This window comes from Cervus elaphus, chromosome 9 (assembly GCF_910594005.1).
Source record: "Cervus elaphus chromosome 9, mCerEla1.1, whole genome shotgun sequence".
In the NCBI taxonomy this organism is placed as follows: Eukaryota; Metazoa; Chordata; class Mammalia; order Artiodactyla; family Cervidae; genus Cervus; species Cervus elaphus.
In genome coordinates this window covers 52313432-52331711 of record NC_057823.1, presented here as the reverse complement: position 1 = coordinate 52331711, position 18280 = coordinate 52313432, and the positions used below count along the sequence as shown (strand labels likewise).

The 18280-nt window shown below is 52.7% G+C and overlaps 1 protein-coding gene across 1 annotated transcript in view; it reads right to left on the bottom strand.

Annotated features, from left to right (window-relative positions):
* Positions 1–18280, bottom strand: part of PSD2 (pleckstrin and Sec7 domain containing 2) — a 115751-nt gene that overhangs the window by 45718 nt on the left and 51753 nt on the right. Inside the window, exon 3 of the mRNA XM_043912944.1 lies at positions 5333–5471. The gene's annotated coding sequence lies outside the window, so the exon portion shown is untranslated. The remainder of the gene's footprint in view (positions 1–5332; positions 5472–18280) is intronic.

Here is an 18280-nt window from a genome sequence, read left to right as displayed (position 1 = left end):
AGGAGCAGGGACCCTTCACCCACAGGGATGAGGAAAGGCAGACCCATGGGTGCAGAGGCCCATGGATAGATGAACACAGCACCGGCAGTCCGAAGACTGCTTCTGCTTTCTCAAAGAAGTAGGAGGCAATGTCCTCTGCTTTGAGGGTGGACTGCAGGAGAGAGGCTAGGGCTGAAGGCAGAACAGAAAGAGTGAACTAGCCACCAGGTAGGGAGTGAGGGGATGGGCCTGGACCCATGTGGGACTGTGCGGCAGTGCTAAGGACCCACTTGAAGTTCATGGATTTGAACTAAAAGTGAGACCAGTCGGGCAGAGGATTTTCTTAGCCCTGTTCAGCAGCACAGAGGATGGAGGGCAGACCAGGAATTGGATTTAACCAGGGTGGGGGCTCTACCAAGCAAGTAGGAAGAAGCAAAATGAAGTAAGGGACTTGGGGGGCCTGCAAGGCAGTGTTCATCCTGACTTTCATAGTGGCAGCTGCCTCTCAGCCAGCCCTGTCCCCCCTCAAAGGCCCACCCCTGCTGGTGCCTGGGAGCCCCACTATCTACCCCCTACTGCGTGCTGTGTGTGGCCTTCCCTCCACCCTCATCCCAAATAAGCTCCTAAGAGGGTGGTCACAGGTGGCCACCAAGACCTGGGGAGCTCTCCACATGCTGTTTCTTTGACCTGGAAAATACCCCAAACCTCACACACTGAAAACAGCATTCTCTACAGCCTCCCCGAGCCATACTGTGACCGCTCCCCCACCAGACACCAGTCTCATCACTCTGCCTCTTAATCTCTCCTTACTCCATCCCTTCTCCACACCCCCATCCCAGCAGGGCCACCTCACGAATCCCTACCCCACCCCACCCCACCCCCCCATGCACTGCATGCTGCAGCCTCGGATCAGCGCACCAGCATCTTGTGTTGGACCACATCAGGGCCTCCTGCCGTCTTTATCACCATGCCGGCCCTGCCATCCACGCCACCCACTGCAGAGCGCCTCTCCAAGCACTCACATCTGCCTCCTCGCTCCACTCTTTAAAACCCTTCAGTAGCTCGTGGTGCCCTGGGGAAAGGGCCAGCTGTCAGCCCACATTCTAGGCCAGCGGCAGTTCAGGCCCCATCCCCTTTCTTCCTGTCATGCCCCCCAGGCTCTCTGCTGTCCCCCCAGCCTGTGCCCCTCGCTGCTTTCTCGGGGCTTCTTCCCCACTCTGACAGTACCTGCCCTGAGTTGCAGCTCATCCCATCTACACCCCTGAGGCTGTGAACTCCTTGAAGGCCCTGTCAGTATCTGCCTAAGCACCCTTCTCCAGAGTGTGGTCTGAATGCAGACAACCAGGTGGATGAAGCTTCTGGAGGTAGGGAAGAGGGAGGAACAGGACTGAAACAAAGGGACTCCTTAGCCAAGTGACCTAACTTAGCACCACTATTATAGCGCAGCTAATGACAAGTGCCTCCTGATGGGAGGCAACAAGAAGGACACGACATCACCTATGGGATATTCTTACCCCAAAACGCTTAACCTGAATCTACTCATGAGGAAGCAGTAAGACAGATCCAGAATGTGGGGCATTCTACATGAACACTGACCAGGGCTCTTTAAAACTGACAATGTCATAAGAGACTTAAAAAAAAAGACAATTGTTCTAGGTTAAAAGAGACTAAAGAGACATAACTAAATGCAAGCCATTCTTTATCAAAAAAATTTTTTTAACCTATAAAGGACATTACAGGGACAACTAGAGAGATTTGAATATGGAATTACATGAGATTAGATTGCATCATTAAAATTTCTTGGATATGATTCACAGTAGAGTCATTACATATTGGGCTTCCCTGGTGGCTCAGCAGTAAAGAATCCGCCTGCCAATGCAGGAGACACAGCTTCAGTCTCTGGGTCGGGAAGATCCCCTGGAGAAGGAAATGGCAACCCACTCCAGTATTCTTGCCTGGGAAATCCCATGGACAGAGGATCCTGGGGGCTACAGTCAATGGGGCCGCACAAGAGTTGGACAAAACTTAGCAACTAAACAACAACATTAAGTACTGTAGAAAAATGTCCTCATTTTAGGAAATTTATACTGAGTACTTCAAGCTGAAGTGCTATGATGTCTGCAACTTACTTTCAGAAGTTTTAGAGAGAGAGAAACAAATGTGGGCAAAATGTCAATAACTGACAAATGGAGGTCTCTAGGCAAAGGGTATGTATATATGGGTGTACATATATATATTCATACAGCGAGTGTCCACTGTATGATTATGTATGACAAGACAAAAAGTTACGGGGGAGGAAGGGAGTGTAGAGGGACACTCTAAAGAGGGAAGCTCAGGGCTGGCTGTGGAAGCACAGGGGTCACAGGAAAGGGCAGTTCTCATGCAGTAGCCCACACACTGGGCGCGGGCCCGGCCTGGATGCTAGAGTCACCCGGGCTAAGCAGACACAGTCCTGGAGCAACTCACCCCCTAAACGGGGTCAAACTAACATATGGACACACCAGTTTAGAAGGACAGGCCCTGTGGGAAACAACCAGGGCCCAGGGAGACCAGCAGGGCAGCCCTCAGCTGGGGCAAGGCTATCCGGAGCAGGGGCCCTAACCCACCTCTGCCTGAACCATAGCAAGGAGCTGGGTCTGGCCCAGGCCCACCCCCTAAAAAAACCCCCCAAGGGGCAACAGCCTGAGTGTATCCTCCCATGTGAGGAGCCAGGCTAAATATGGAGCCCAGACATAAGATGCCGCTCAAAACAGATTTTCCCGGAAAAGACCATCTGGCACAGAATGTCTACACCATCGTCTGTCGCGAGAGGCAGTGTCGTTCTCCTGCAAGCCAGCGTCGTCCGGGAAGGGAATGCCTCGATCCTGGCTCTCTAGAAGACCCCAGCTGAGCACCTCAGTTTTCTCCAAATTCACCTCCTCGCTCCAGAAGAGGTGTTCAGTCCCACCACCCTCTTAACTTGCATCTCCAAGGAAGAAGAGGAAGACTGGGGACAGAAGTCCCAGCTTCAAACAGTTCTCTGTGCCTGTGCTTAGCCATTTTTGACTCTTTGCAACCCCATGGACTGTAACCTGCCAGGCTACTCTGTCCATGGGATTTTCCAGGTAAGAATACTGGAGTAGGGTACCACTTCCCCATCCAGGGATCGAACCCGTGTCTTGTGTGTCGCCTGCCTTGCAGGCGGAATCCCTACCCACTGAGCCATCAGTTCCGCCCAAGTGCAAATCCTGATTCTATCACTTACTAACTAGGTGACTTACAAGCAACTTTTCCTGAGCTGACTCTTTGCAACCCCATGGACTATAGCTCACCAGGTGACTAAAGCTCATCAGGCTCTTCTGTCCATGGAATTCTCTAGGCAAGAATACTGGAGTGGGTAGCTTTTCCCTTCTCCAGGAGATCTTCCCAACCCAGGGATCAACCCAGGTCTCCTGAACTGCGGGCAGATTTTTTACCATCTGAGCCACCTGGGAAGCCCTCCTGAGCCTAAGTATCCACTAAACAGAAACAATGGGTGTACCTCCCTGTATACAAGAGTATTGAGCACCATGGCCATGCACAAGTATGGAAGCTGGGTGACATCATGTCCTCCCACCCCTCTCTCAGTCCTGTCACGAGCAGCAAGTCCTTCTTTCCAGGTAACTGCTCCACCCCCCACTTCAGGAAACACTCAGGGTCAGATCAGCTGGGGAGCACACACCCGTAGCTGTCAGACCAGGACGAGTAGCAAGGAGGGAAGCCCCTCAGGCTGCCATAGCGCACTCCTGGGACTACAAGTCGCAAGCCACCCAAGCACTGCGGCTTCAGTCCCTCCCTGCAAAGGCACCAGCAAGGGAGGCCTTCCAAGGGCTTTCCAGTCAACCTCCTCTCTTGAACTGGGCCACCACCCACCCACTCATCCCACTGTGTGGAACCCTCTGGTGCAGCCATGACCTGGGGACTTGCCCTGTTTCCACCAGGACCAAACTCTGCAGTGGCCCCATTCAAAAGGCATTGTCTCTCACCATAGGCTGGGGAAAGGGGGCTCTTGAGAGGGAAAGTGGGTGTGACATGAGAGATGTGAGGTGAATAAAGAGGGCAGCTGGCCCATTTTGCTGATTCAGAGATCACAGGTAAGAGAATTTGCAGTGTCGTTGGGAGGTGGTATTTCTAACCTCTCAAGGAAGAGGTGGAAAATGACTATATCTGCCCAGGGCAACAGACTAGGCTTGGAGGTAATCCCAATGCCCCTTCCCCACTCTCCTTCGAGCTGTCTGAGTATCCTCCATTAAGCAGCTCTTGTTTCCAAGGTCTGAAAGAAGGAGCTGGAGAACCCAGGAAAGTCCAAATGCCTCTCCCCAAGCCCAGGCTGCCCATTGACCCTGACCAAGCCCTGAGCCTGCTCCTTGCGCCTCATTCACCCACTCGAGTTCAGCCTGGTTTATCCTGAGCTTGCCAGGAATTCTCAGACCCACTTCCATTGTGGCTGATGCCCCCAGTTCTCTCCCAGGGCCCCCCACGATGGTCCTAAGATGAAGGGATGGGCTGAGGCAGCAGCCCCCTGGACCAGTGCAGAGACAATGCCCCCAGTTCTGACTCAGGGAGCCCCCAGGTCCTCCAGGGACAGCAAGAGTTAGAATACGTCCTTCTGGGGGGGGCCCGTCGGGCAGAGGGTCCCCACATCTGGACACCCTGCCCCACCCGCGACTCCGAGGACCCCTCCTTCCCTGCAGCTGCCATAGCCATTATGTGCCTCCTGGCTTTGCCCGCTGCTGCCTGCCACGCCCCCATACAAGCCTCTCTCCAGCGGCAGAGCTGGGAGCCGCTGAGGCCTGGCCGCCAAGCCAGGCTGTCAAAGTTGGGAAACTGGAAACAGAAATAAATCCTCAAAGCTGCTCCGTGGTAAAGGTAGCTGCCAGCAGGCCTGGCACCGAACACCCCAGGTCCCTGGCCACCAAGCTCCCACTGGCACCCCATCAAGGTACACATATACACTCGGATTAGACAAATGGGGAGGGGGCATCAGGGCACAATTGGGCTGCCCGCCCTAATCCTCCCTGCAGGCTGGCCTGGGGCTCTCTAGCGGTGCCCTCTCTTCCTGGCCCAGACTCTGCCATCCCGGGCTTCCTCTTTCGGCCCCATCTCCATGACAACCGTATCCTTCGGATGCTCCAGCCGCCACGGAATTGATCTCGAAATATAGCTTTGTTAGCAGACCCAGGCGGGCACGGAGGGCGGAGGGCGGCGCCACCACCCAGCATGCAGCCCCCCAACCCCAGCAGCCCCTCCCGGCCCCCAGCCCGGCTTCGGGAGGGGCGGGGTCCAGGAACACGCCGGCCCTGGGGACAAGGTGGCCCCGTGCGGCCCCACTCACCGCTCCTGCTCCGGGTCGCTGGGTCCAGCCTCTCACGGCGGGGCCATGAGGAGGCCGCCGTGGACCGGCCGTCCCGCTCCGCCACCGCCTGTCGGGGCTCCCGCGCTCACTGCTATCCCTTCAGGTGTCGGAGCCGCGGCTGTGGAGAAGCAGAGCAGAGAAGGGGGGGGACGGACGACAGGAGGGAGGGAAGGAAGGAGAGAAGGAGGGAGGGAGGAGCGGGAAGGGCGGGGAAGGGCGGGGGGGACTGCGGGCGGGGGGCGGGAGGAACGGATCCGCGAGGCAACAGCGGCCACCCAGGCCGCCCGCCCGCCTGCCCGGTTCTCTGCACTGAGGGCCGGATCGCGCAACCCGACCCGCCGCTGAGAAGAGGCGGCCAGACCCGCCAGACCCGTCCCGCACCAGCCCGCGCCGGCCCTTTAAGAAAGTGGGGGAGGGGAGCGCTGCGAGGTTCCGCCCCCCCCTCCGAGCCCAGGCAGCTCCGGCGGTCCTCTAACCCCCGGCCAGGCGGCCAGACCCTACCGGCCCGCTCAGCCGGACCTAGGGCCCCAGACCCTGAGCCCTCGGGATCCACCCTCCTCGAGGTGAAGGAGGGAGCGGGTCCTTGCCCTCCGCCGGGTCTGTGGTCTGACTCCTTGCCCTCCACACCCCCCAACACACACACACCCCCCCAACACACACACACACACACACACACACACACACACACACACACAGATGCCCGGGGAGACCCAAAGGACAGAGAGGAAGCAGGAGTGCAGGAACCACGGTGGACGATCCCAGAGAGAGGGAGGCTGAGCCCTTCCTACCTACCTCCAGACCCACTGGGACAGGCAGAGGGAGGAGAGACCTGGGGTATGGGGCTAAGAAGGGGGCTCCAGACAGAGCTGGAAGGAATGCAGTGAGGAGGGGTGCAGGAGAGAAGGACAAAGGGGAGAGATCGGGGTGGGGGGAAGCGAGGAGTGCAGAGTCCCAGTGCCAATCAGGAGCCCAGTGCTGCCCCACAGACGCTGCGAGTCACCACCGGGGAGCCCTCCCCCAGCCCAGGACCCTAGCTCTGAGGAGGTGGTTGACAGAATTGTGCTTGGGCTACACACTAAAAAGAACATGCTGGCTGTGAGCCTCCTACAGAGCAAGATTCCACCTCTCAGAGGGGTGATAAAGGGCCCCCCCCACAGGGATCTGGGGAGACCCGGAGCTGTGAGGAGGCAGGGAGGGTGAGCAGACCCCGTACCACGGAGAAGGGAGATCAGATTAGAGTCCAGTCCTACCGCAGGAAGCCACTATCCACCTCTCTCCTTCCACTCCAGCCCCCAAGGACTGTTCATTACACCCACCTCCTTCCCACCTCCACATCTTTGCAAGTATTCCACCTTCTGCTCCATCAAGCCTTGGTCCCGCTGAGCTCAACAAACTCCTACCCAGTGCTCAAATCCCTGCTTCCAGCAACTGGAGGCTCAGGGTCTGAGCTGCGATCAGTCTCCTCCTGCTTCATCTGGGCCACAGCCAGAGCTGAGGTTTCATCTATCCTGGTGACACTTCTGCTATTAACTGTGCATCTCTATTAAATGTGCATCACACATTTAGTGTGCCAGAGTCCGCACTAAATGCTTTCTACGTGTTAGAGTTCACCCTCAAAACAGTCCTACAACCTATTTTACAGATGAGAAAACTAAGATTCCAAAAGCAAAAGCCAGGAGGTCTGCTCCTATAGACACAGCTGAACAGTTGAGAGGGAAGCCTGGCATGCTGCAGTTCATGGAGTCACAAAGCGTCGGACTTGACGTCGCAACTGAACAACAGCAGCACGTTTATAGCGTCATTGGCCACTGTCTGGAGCACTGCACTGTGACGCTAGATGCTTCCTCTGTGACTCCCCATCTAACCCTCCCAGTGGTTTTGCAGTGTAGATATCACTACCTCTATTTCTCATGCAAAGAAACAGATGTTAAAAGAAAGTGAGAAACTTTCAGGAGAGAGTGAAGCACAGGGAAGCCCGGCGTGCTACAGTCCATGGGGTCACAAAGAGTCAGACACAACTGAGCGACTGAACAACTCACGGAATGGATTATTTCATCTCTGTCTACCTAGACAGACTCTGAGCCCCTTGAAGACAGGTCTGCCTTCTTCACAGTGTACCCTCAGCACCTCATACATGGTGTGGCTTATTAACTACATGTGAAAAGAGACAACAGAAGAAGGGTCCTGCTGTCTCTGCACTTGATCTGGGCCAGATTGGTACTAGAACCTAGTCCCTGGGCAGGATCTGCTCCCCAGCCTTCCAAACTCTGGGTGCCTGCTGCAGGGGGCATGAGCTGGCCAGACAGGAAACCCAGGTTCTGGTCTGGCCATGGCTGCTTCTTGGCTGCATGGCCACGGGCAGCTGTTATCCCCTCCCTGAGCCTCATTTTCCCATGTCCGGTGGGACTAGCTCAAAGGGTTCAAGGGACAGTCACAAGGCCCCAGGTAGGCTCTGAGTGAGAGAGCGCTTTGGGTGCCATGTGCATGGAGAAATGGTTACTGTTATTATTCCTTGTAGCCACTTTTACCTTGAAAGAGAACAAGGTCAACGTCCCCCCAACCAGCAGCCAAAATGCTCTGTATTCCCTGACATCCCTCTAGGAAGGAAGAATCAACAACTTCTCCCTCTCCTCCTGAGGGAGAGTCTCAGGAAGGCAGCTCCTAAAGGCTAGACGGGGCAGGAGACACAGTTCCCAGCCCACCCAGCCCACCACAGCCTCTGCCACTGCAAGGCCTCTACCTGACCTCCAGCCTCAGGGCCTCCTGCTCTTCCTCAGCCTGGACAAGGTGTGGCATCCAGGGAGAAGAAGAGGCCAGGACCTGAGACCTGCCAACTGTGGGGGAGGCATTCGGGTCTAGCCCTGGCTCAGAGAACACGTGAAACATCCAGTTCTCCCATCTGCCAGCTGGGAGACTGAGGCCTGGAGGAAAGGCTGGAAAGGAATTCCCCAAGCAATCCCAAGGGCACTCAGTGAGCACCTACTGTATGCCCAGCTGTGCTCCAATCCCACCCCCAAGACAGAGACTTCAGCCCACCAGTCAGCATCCTCTCCTGATACCTCCCACCTCAAATGTGACATTCTAGGACCCTGCTACATCCCAACCACTCCTAATGACCTCACTTTGTATATGTGGGTCCCCTGGCTTGGATGTCTTCCCCTTCATCCACTCTCACTTCATGGAGTCTGCTCATCCCTGCAGCCCCTTCCAGTCACTGTCCCCTTTTCTGCAGCCCACTACAGCAAAGCTCCTTAAAAAGCTGTGCATGCTCTCCAATTCCTCTACCATTCCCTCATGAGCACACTCCAAGGCAACGCTCATCCTCTCATCCACACTCACTCCACTGACACCACTCATCAAGGTCACCAGCACAGCTGCTGGGGACAGATGTCCAGGTTGGGCACTGCACAAGGCCCCCGCGGTGCAGAGGGGTGGACAGAGAGCTGAAATCCAGCCTGCTGTCCTCTCACCACGCTGGGTGCCTGCTACAAAGTTACATGTGGCCAAGAGACGCACCTTTTCCTTTCCACTAAGGGGTCTCCCTTTTGCATGCCTGCATAGCCGGGTCTCCCTGGAGGGGCCACCTTCTTCCCAGTATTTGTTCAAAGGGACTCAATAGTGGTCCTACGTGACCAGTACAATGCAAATCCAGAAGTCAATTCTCAAACCTTGTCTTAGATTATTGGCCGCATTTGACATAGTTGATCACCCCTTCTCCCAAAAATATGTTCTCCTCTTGTCTTTGAGGACCCACACTGCCCGGGTTCCCCTCCTCCTTCCTGGCTGTGCCTTCTTCTTTTCCTTGGGTGATTCCTTCTCCCCCACCACCTCCAAATGCCAGTGTGCCCCAGGGCTCAGGCCTCTGTCTTTTCCCCCTTGCACTACCATGCTGAGCCCACCTTGGCTTCAAGGCCCATCTAAACCTTGATGATTCTCACTGCATGATTCTCAAGCTCCAACCTTTTCCCCCTGAAGTCAGACCCACACACCCAACTGCTGGTCTGAAGGGTCCACTCGGATGTCCAAAGAGCAGCTCCAACTTATCCTAACCAAACCTTCCTCATTGCAGCCCATGTCACCCCATCCCTCCCTCAGCTCAGGCAGAAGACCTGGGAGTTATCTTTGCCTCTCCTTCTCTCAGCCCCCGCATCCAATCCCTCAACAAATCCCATGGGATTTATTTTCAAAGCAGTCTCAAAGCAGCCACTTGTTATCAGCTCTAATGCCACTGCCTGGCTCCATCCTCTCTCACCAGGATTATTACTATAACCTCCTACTTGGTCCCTTCCTTCTTCCACACAGCCCCACTATCAACATTCCCAACACTGCAGCTGAAGGGATCCTGGTCAGTGTAAGCTCATGTTATTCCTCTGCTCAAAATCCTCAAATGGCTCCCTTATCACTAAGACTCAAGCCAAGTCTTGCTGCAAGGTCCTACTACAATCTGCCCCCAGTCACCTCTCTAATCTCATACCTGTCCAGCCACACTGGCCTCCTGACTATTCCTCTAACATACCAGGCAGACTCTTACCTCAGGGCCTTTGCATGTGCTATTCCTGGTGCCTGAGACATCCTCCCCCAGGTAGCTGCATGACTCACACCTGACCCCCTTCAGCTCTCTGCTCAAATGTCACCTTCTCCAGTCATCCTATCTAAAATCCTACTCCCTCCCTTACCCACATTTCCCCTTTACCTTCTTCCCTTTCCTCCATAACACGCATTTGTATACTACATGTCTCCTTGCTTATTCTGCTTACTGTCTGTCTCCCTCCCACCACTACCATCACTGGACCATAAGCTCCAGGAGGGCAGGAACTTTGTTCTGTCACTTCTGTAACAGTGCCATCCTCATTCCTCATCATGGCACATGCTACACCATGCCATTACTGTCTGGACTGGATGGTCCAAGAGGGCATGGACCCTTCTCCCACCTCTTTGGGTTCCCAGCTCCTCCTGAGCCCAGGGCCAGAACGTGATAGCCACCAAAAAGGTGATAAAGCCCAAGAATGGATTCATGAGAGGTGATGGACAAACACACACATGGTCCATGGGACTCTCACAAGGCCCAAGGTAGGAAAGCTGTGCAGTGAGGAGCAGGCAAGGAGTCAGAATGGCCAGAGGTGGAATCCTGGGAGCCCCAGGTTCTTGTCTGTAGACCCCCAACATTACCTGCGATTCCTGGGTTAACTGGGAGGAAGTGGAATGTGAAAAGACCATCTCTCGTTGGCAGCCCCCCCCCCCCCCCGCTATGAAGCTAATGATTCATCCATTCATTCAACAAACATTTACTGGGCACCTACTGTGTGCCTGTATGCCAGGCCCTGGGAGGGTGAGGTACAGGGCCTAAATGAAGTTCTTCCCTCCACAGTTCACAGCCTAGCAGATGATTTCCCAGGGGAAATGTCTCTGTAGGTGGAGCTTCCTGGGGAAGGCAGCTTATCTGCTTCTCTCCATTTATCACAAGATGAAAACAAATTTTAGGTATGGATGTTACTAATCTCTTGCCTTCAATCTCACCCAGACTCTGAACTCCACAAAGGGCAGGAACTGTGTATCTTGTTATTACTGGATCCCCAGCATCTAGTAGGGGCCTGGAGTGTAGCCGGAGCTCAGTAAGTATTGAATGATGGGGACAAATGAATGAATAAATGAGTAGAATGAATAAATAAGCAGTAGAATAGGAGCAGGCCCCTGAAGAAGGGGAGGCTTGCAGCCAAGAGGAGAAGGCAGGGTGAGCAAGGTGAGGTGGAGAGAAGGTCCCCTGGAAGACAGCAGGGCCACGTGGAGGGGGAGGGAGACTGCTCAGGCTCTGAGAGCTGCCTGCCCCCCCCCGCACCGCCCCCAGCACACGTGGTCCTGCCGGCGCTGGCCCCGGGCCGGTGGACAAAGCCCCACAAGGAGTGCCAGGGACTCTCAGCGCCTAGAGACGGCCGGCCCAGGCCCCAGGCACAGGCAAAGCCCGGCCCAGAACTTTGTCTGAGGGCCTTTGTGGGCCTCTGGGAGCCAGTCCAAGGAGAATGCCGGGAACTGGCCAGGGTGGGATGGGGTGCACCCCCTGCTTCCGGAGGTCCAGCTGGCCATCCAGGCCTGGATTAATGGGGGGTTGGGAAAATAATCTCCTGCTCCCCAAATCCTTACCCTCTGGGGAGCTCACAACACCCCATTTCAGGAAGTGGGGGCTGCCAGGATGGAATGGCCAGTAGATCCCATCCAAGTCACTGAGGTCCAGGGGATGGGGCTCAGATGGGGCTCAGAGAGTTAGGGTTGAATCTGACCCTTCCCCTCACCCCACACGTTGCCCCAGGAAGGCAAGCCAGAAAGAAGAGGAAAAGGCTTTCCAAAGGGACATGTCAACTCCTGCCCGGGGAGGCACGGCTAACCGTGATGGTCCAAGGAGGGCGAGCTCCGGGCTAGAACGGGAGCAGAGCTGGGTCCACGAGGGGTCTCGGTCTCCCTCTGCTGGCCCGACTCAGAATTACCAGAGCGTCTCGCGTCATAGGGCCACGCACCGTTCTCGGTCCTCCGCGCCGGACAGCCTGGTTCCCCCTCTCTCTCACTCATCCAGAAAGGAAGCGAATAGAGGTCATATGGGTCATCCCTCTGCCTCGGCACCAGGCTCAGCCGCGCCCCCAAGGTCCAGTCTCAGGACCTCTGTAACCAGCCTCAGTCCTGGGATGCTTGCTCATTCTGAAAGTCCTTTACCTGCACCAACCTAAGTATTTCCTTAACTTGGTTCAGGTTGTCTCCGAAATCCATGCTCTTGCACAGTACGGATGGAAAACTGAGGCTCTACTGATTATCCTATGGTGATCCAGGCCCCTCTTTCTTGGAACTGAGCGGCGTGCTAGGCACTTCTCCCCAGCGCACTCGGGAAGGCAGGAATCTTACTGGTTGAGAAACGAGAGGCCGCCCCGCCCATCCCCTCTCGCAGCCCTTTCGACAACAGTTCAGGAATGGGTTCTTTTGAGGTCGGGGCGCCATCTGCTGGTGCTTAGAAGAATTGCGCCTGCACCACCATGCACAACCACGGGCTGAGACCTCGGGTAACAATTAACAGCAGATGACTTTTATTAAGACTGTTATGTGAGCCAGGTTCATGCTAAGTTCCTCGCATTATCTCATTTCACACATTATCTCATTTCACCCACACAGAAACCCTATGAGGTGGACATGATTCAGCCCATTTTACCCAGAAAGGCACTGAAGCTGGGAAAAATAAATGACCTAGGGCAAAACACACCTCTAGTGAAAAAAAGACCACACTCCACCCTCTGGTATGCACTTTTTCCCTGGTGTACTTTAATTGGGCTCTTCCTCCTGCACTTGAGGTGATGGGAAAGTGGCAGCTCTGAAATGAGCTCTATTAGGGAAGACCTCCCGCTTCCCACTTCCCTCCCCAACCTTGGGTGCAATCCATCTCAGCTTAGCTTGCAGCTCGTGTGGAGGGATTCCTCAGTCCTTCTCACCCCATAAGTGCCCATGTCCTTCTCTCCTGACAGTTTGAGAGCTCCTCTCTGGCTGGATCAAGGCAAATCGTTCCCATTTCCCCCTTTTCAGTACTGATCATTGGGTGCCCTCCATGTGTTAAACCCTTCTCACCTGGGATGGACCCCTGCTGACCCTACCCAGCCCCTTCCCCACCTCCTAGTTCAGGAGCTCAGGCAGGCACAGCGTCAGTGGCTGCAAGTGACAGAAACTGGCCTCAGTGAAATGGGGCTCAAATGAAAAGTCCAGGTGTAGTTCCAGCTGCAGGAAGTAACAAATCCAGGACCTAACAGTGACCGTTTCCACATCTGCAGCCCAGTGTGGTTCAGGCAGCTCTGAGCGCCTGTCTAGCTTTGAGGGAAGAAGCCTGCCCAATGCCAAGAATGTAAGCAAAAGTCTTAGGGTTCAGTCTCATTGCCCAGGCCAACGAAATATTCCCAGCCCTGAGCCAGTCACTATAGCCTAAGGAGCCACTGCCCGTCTTGGAGTGAGGAGTGGGATCAGCCCCAGGCAGTCTCTATGGACTGATGGTGGGAGGGGAAAGGTTCCAAAGGGAAACACGGGTTAGGAGTCACAGGACCCCTGCTGCTACACAGCAAACAGCCCTGATGTCCACAACACCTGGCCCTGCCAAAAGCCCACCTTTTCTTGACTCAAACCCATTTTTAGATTGCAGACCCCTTTCTAAATTATCCTACTTTCTTCCTTCCTTCATTCAACAAACTGTGGTTGCTGCTGCTAAGTCACTTCAGTTGGGTCCAACTCTGTGCAACCCCATAGACGTCAGCCCACCAGGCTCTCCGGTCCCTGGGATTCTCCAGGCAAGAGCACTGGAGTGGGTTGCCATTTCCTTCTCCAATGCTCGAAAGTGAAAAGTGAAAGTGAAGTCGCTTGGTCGTGTCCAACTCTTAGCAATCCCATGGACCGCAGCCTACCAAGCTCCTCCATCCGTGGGATTTTCCAGGCAAGAGTACTGGAGTGGAGTGCCATTGCCTTCTCCGACATATTCACTTCTGGCAAATCATATCAGTAAACAAAAGAGGGGAAAATCCTTGCCCCACTAAAAGCATTGCTAGTGGGGGGGGGGGGACAATAAACACAACAAGTAAGTGAAATTTATAATAGTATAGACAATGATGAGTCCTACAGGGAGAAATAGGGTGCTGCAGAAGGAATCAGGAGGGTGGACAGGGTGAGGGGTATTGAAACTTTAAATAGAGAACTGCTGTTAGACACCTTGAGAAGGTAAATTCAAGCAAAAACAAGAAAGAGGTAAAAAGAATTTTTCATGTAGCTATCTAGGGGAGGAGAGTCCCAAAGAACAAGAAGAGCCAGTGCAAAGGCCCTGAGGTTAGAGTGCCGGGCATACTCCTGGAACAGCTAGGAGCCAAGGGAACAAGGGGAGAGTGGAGATGAGACAGAGAAGGGGCTGGGAGACACAGGGCCTTGGAGGCCACTGTAAGGACTTTGATACTGAGTGACATAAGAAGCCTCCCAAGATTTAGAACAAAGAACTAACCTGATTTGATGTATATGTTTAAAGGATCCCTCTGGCCACTATGTTGGAGATAGACAGGAGGGGTCAGGGCTGAGCCTGGAGACCAGTGAGGCCACTGCAGAATTCCACGGTAGAGCTGGTGGGAACCCAGACCAGGGTGGTAGCAGTGGAGCTGGTAAAAAGTGGGCAGACTCTGGATATATTTTGAAGTTAAAGCCAAAGATGAGTTGAGGGATTGGGTGTGGGGCATCAGAGAAAAAAGGAGTCAAGACTGAACAAAATGTGAGCATCAGAACGACAGGAAGGATAAAGTTGCTGGGAACTAAGGTGGGGAAGTAAAGGCTTGAGGAGGACAGATGCGAGTTGCAACATCAGTTGGCCACCCAGGTGGAGCTGTCATATAGACAGAGAGATATGTCAGAAAGGTCTGGGCCAGAGATGGGCATTCGGGAAAAGTCATGAAGGCCGCCAAGGAGTGGGGTAGGGTATGTCAGAGGGCCAGGAACAGAGCCCTGAGAGCTTCCCATATGCAGAGGTGGATGGGGGAAGGGAGAGCACCAAAAAGGGGGACGGGGAAGGAACACCCCAAGAGGCAAAGGAAAAGCAGGAGAATGTGGGATCCCATCAGCAAATGAAGAAACCATATCAAGGAAGAACGAGATGGACCAAGTCAGGTGCTCCTGATAGATCACATGAGATGGGAACTGACCACTGGATTTAGCAAAACAGATGTCCCTGAGGACCTTGATGGGAGCCATCATTGTGAGGATGATCGAGGGGAACCTGATGAGAAAGGTATTATGAAATAAGAATTAACAAGCTTGACAGCAGCATTATTCATAAGCGCCAAAAGGTGGAAACAACCTGAGAACCCAACAGATGAAGGGAAAACAGAGTGTGGTAGAGACCTAGAGCTATGCCGCCAAGCTCTGTCCTCGGCCCTGGACTTCTCTGGTCCATAGGATTTTTGGCTTTGCTTTTTTTCTTTTTTGGGCACACTGTATGGCTTGTGGGATCTTCGTTTCCTAACCAGAGAGCGAACTCAGCCTCTCAAGCAGTGAAAGCACAGAGTCCTAACCAATAGGGAATTCCCTGGTTTTGCTTTTTAACCAATAATCTGGAAGACCTAGAAGCATGCTGAGTGTGCTAAGAGAAAATGGAAGATGGAGACAGATGCTGTCTGAAGCCAAAAAGGGGCAAAAGAGTGATTGGTTAAGACCATGATGTCTGGATCCAAACTACGTGGTTCTATTCCCAGCATTTATGACTGGGTCATCTTGGACAAGTTACTTAACCTGTGCCTCAATTTCATGATGTCTAAAATGGGGATAGGCCTTCCCTGGTGGCTCAGCAGTAAAGAATCTGCCTGCAGTGCAGGAGACATGGGTTCGATCCCTGGGTCAGGAAGATCCCCTGGAGAAAGAAGTGGTAACCTATTCCAGTAATCTTGCCTGGGAAATCCCATGGACAAAGGAACCTGGCAGGCTACAGTCCATGGGGTTGAAAGAGTCAGACGTAACTTCACAACTAAAACTACAACAACAAAATGAGGATAACAGCAGCTCCTCAGTAGGATTGTTCTTGGGCCTGAATGAGTTAGCTCAGCATCGGGAACAAGGTGGGGGCTTTCCTGATGGCTCAGACGGTCAAGAACCTGCCTGCAATGCAGGAGACCTGGATTCAACCCCTAGGTCAGGATGATCCCCTAGACAAGGGAACGGCTATCCACTCCAGTATCCTTGCCTGGAGAATTCCATGGACAGAGGAGGCTGATGTGCTACAGTCCCTGGGGTCACAGAGTCAAGCATGACTGAATGACCCACACTTTTCACTTTTTTTTCTGGCACATTGTGTGTGTGAGTTTGCTACTGTCATCATTATCAGGACTAGCTGGATGGTTAAGTGAAAACCAACAAAATGAAATTTAATGAGGACAAACGGAAAAGCCAACGTTCAAATTCCAACAAAGCAGTTGTACAAGTTCAAGGTCAGGAAGACCTAGCTGGGCAGCCATCCATTCACCTGTCCATGAGAAACAGACCAAAGTGTCCAGCTGATTGCCAAGGCAACAGCAGCCAAGCCTGTCATTGACCTTCAATGGAATTCACTGAGGTATAGCATCCAAAACCAAGGAGGTAACAAGCCCATTGTGTTTGAAGCCTCAAACTCGGTGGTGGTGATCATTCTTTGTTGGATGGAATGTAAAATGGTATAACCACTTTGTAAAACGTTTGAGTAGTTTCCTATAAGACTAAATACACACCTACCCTATGACCCAGCAATTCCACTCCTAGCTGCTCAAGAAAAATGAAAACATATGTTCACACAAAGACTTAGGCAAGAATCAGTTCAGTTCAGTCACTCAGTCGTATCCGACTCTTTGCGACCCCATGGACTGCAGCACGCCAGGCCTCCCTGTCTATCACCAACTCCTGGAGTTTACTCAAACTCATGTCCATTGAGTCGGTGACGCCATCCAACCATCTCATCCTCTGTTGTCCCCTTCTCCTCCCACCTTCAACCTTTCCCAGCATCAGGGGCTTTTCAAATGAGTCAGTTCTTCACACCAGGTGGCCAAAGTATTGGAGTTTCAGCTTCAGCATCAGTCCTTCCAATGAATATTCAGGACTGATTTCCTTTAGGATAGACTGGTTGAATCTCCTTGCTGTCCAAGGGACTCTTAAGAGTCTTCTCCAACACCACAGTTATAAAGCATCAATTCCTTGTCCCACAGCTTTCTTTATAATCCAATTCTCATATCCATACATGACTACTGGAAAAATCATAGCTTTGACTAGATGGACCTTTGTGGGCAAAGTAATATCTCTGTTTTTTAATATGCTGTCTAGGTTGGTCATAACTTTTCTTCCAAGGAGCAAGCGTCTTTTAATATCATGGCTGCAGTCACCATCTGGAGTGATTTTGGAGCCCAAGAAAATAAAGTCTATCACTGTTTCCCCATGAAGTGATGGGACCAGATGCCATGATCTTAGTTTTCTGAATGTTGAGTTTTAAGCCAACCTTTTCACTCTCTTTTTTCACTTTCATGAAAAGGCTCTTTAGTTCTTCATTTTCTGACATAAGGGTGGTGTCATCTGCATATCTGAGGTTATTGATGTTTCTCCCGGCAATCTTGATTCCAGCTGGTGCTTCATCCAGTCCAGTATTTCTCATGATGTACTCTGCATATAAGTTAAATAAGCAGGGTGACAATATACAGCCTCGACATACTCCTTTTCCTATTTGGAACCAGTCTGTTGTTCCATGTCCAGTTCTAACTGTTTCTTCTTGACCTGCATATAGATTTCTCAGGAGGGAGGTCAGGTGGTCTGGTATTCCCATCTTTTGAAGAATTTTCCAGTTTGTTGTGATTCACACAAAGGCTTTGGCATAGTCAATAAGGCAGATGTTTTTCTGGAACTCTTGCTTTTTCGATTATCCAATGGACGTTGGAAATTTGATCTCTGGCTCCTCTGCCTTTTCTAAATCCAGTTTGAACATCTGGAAGTTCATGGTTCACATACTGTTGAAGCATGGCTTGGAGAATTTTGAGCATTACTTTGCTAGTGTGTGAGATGAGTACAATTGTGTGGTAGTTTGAGCATTGTTTGGCATTGCCTTTCTTTGGGATTGGAATGAAAACTGACCTTTTCCAGTCCTGTAGCCACTGCTGAGTTTTCCAAATTTGCTGGCATATTGAGTGCAGCACTTTCACAGCATCATCTTTTAGGATTTTAAATAGCTCAACTGAAATTCCATCACCTCCACTAGCTTTGTTCGTAGTGATGCTTCCTAAGACCCACTTGACTTCGCATTCCAGGATGTCTGGCTCTAGGAGAGTGATCACACCATCGTGGTTATCTGGGTCATGAAGATCTTTTTTGTATAGTTCTTCTGTGTATTCTTACTACCTCTTGTTAATATTTTCTGCTTCTGTTTGGTCC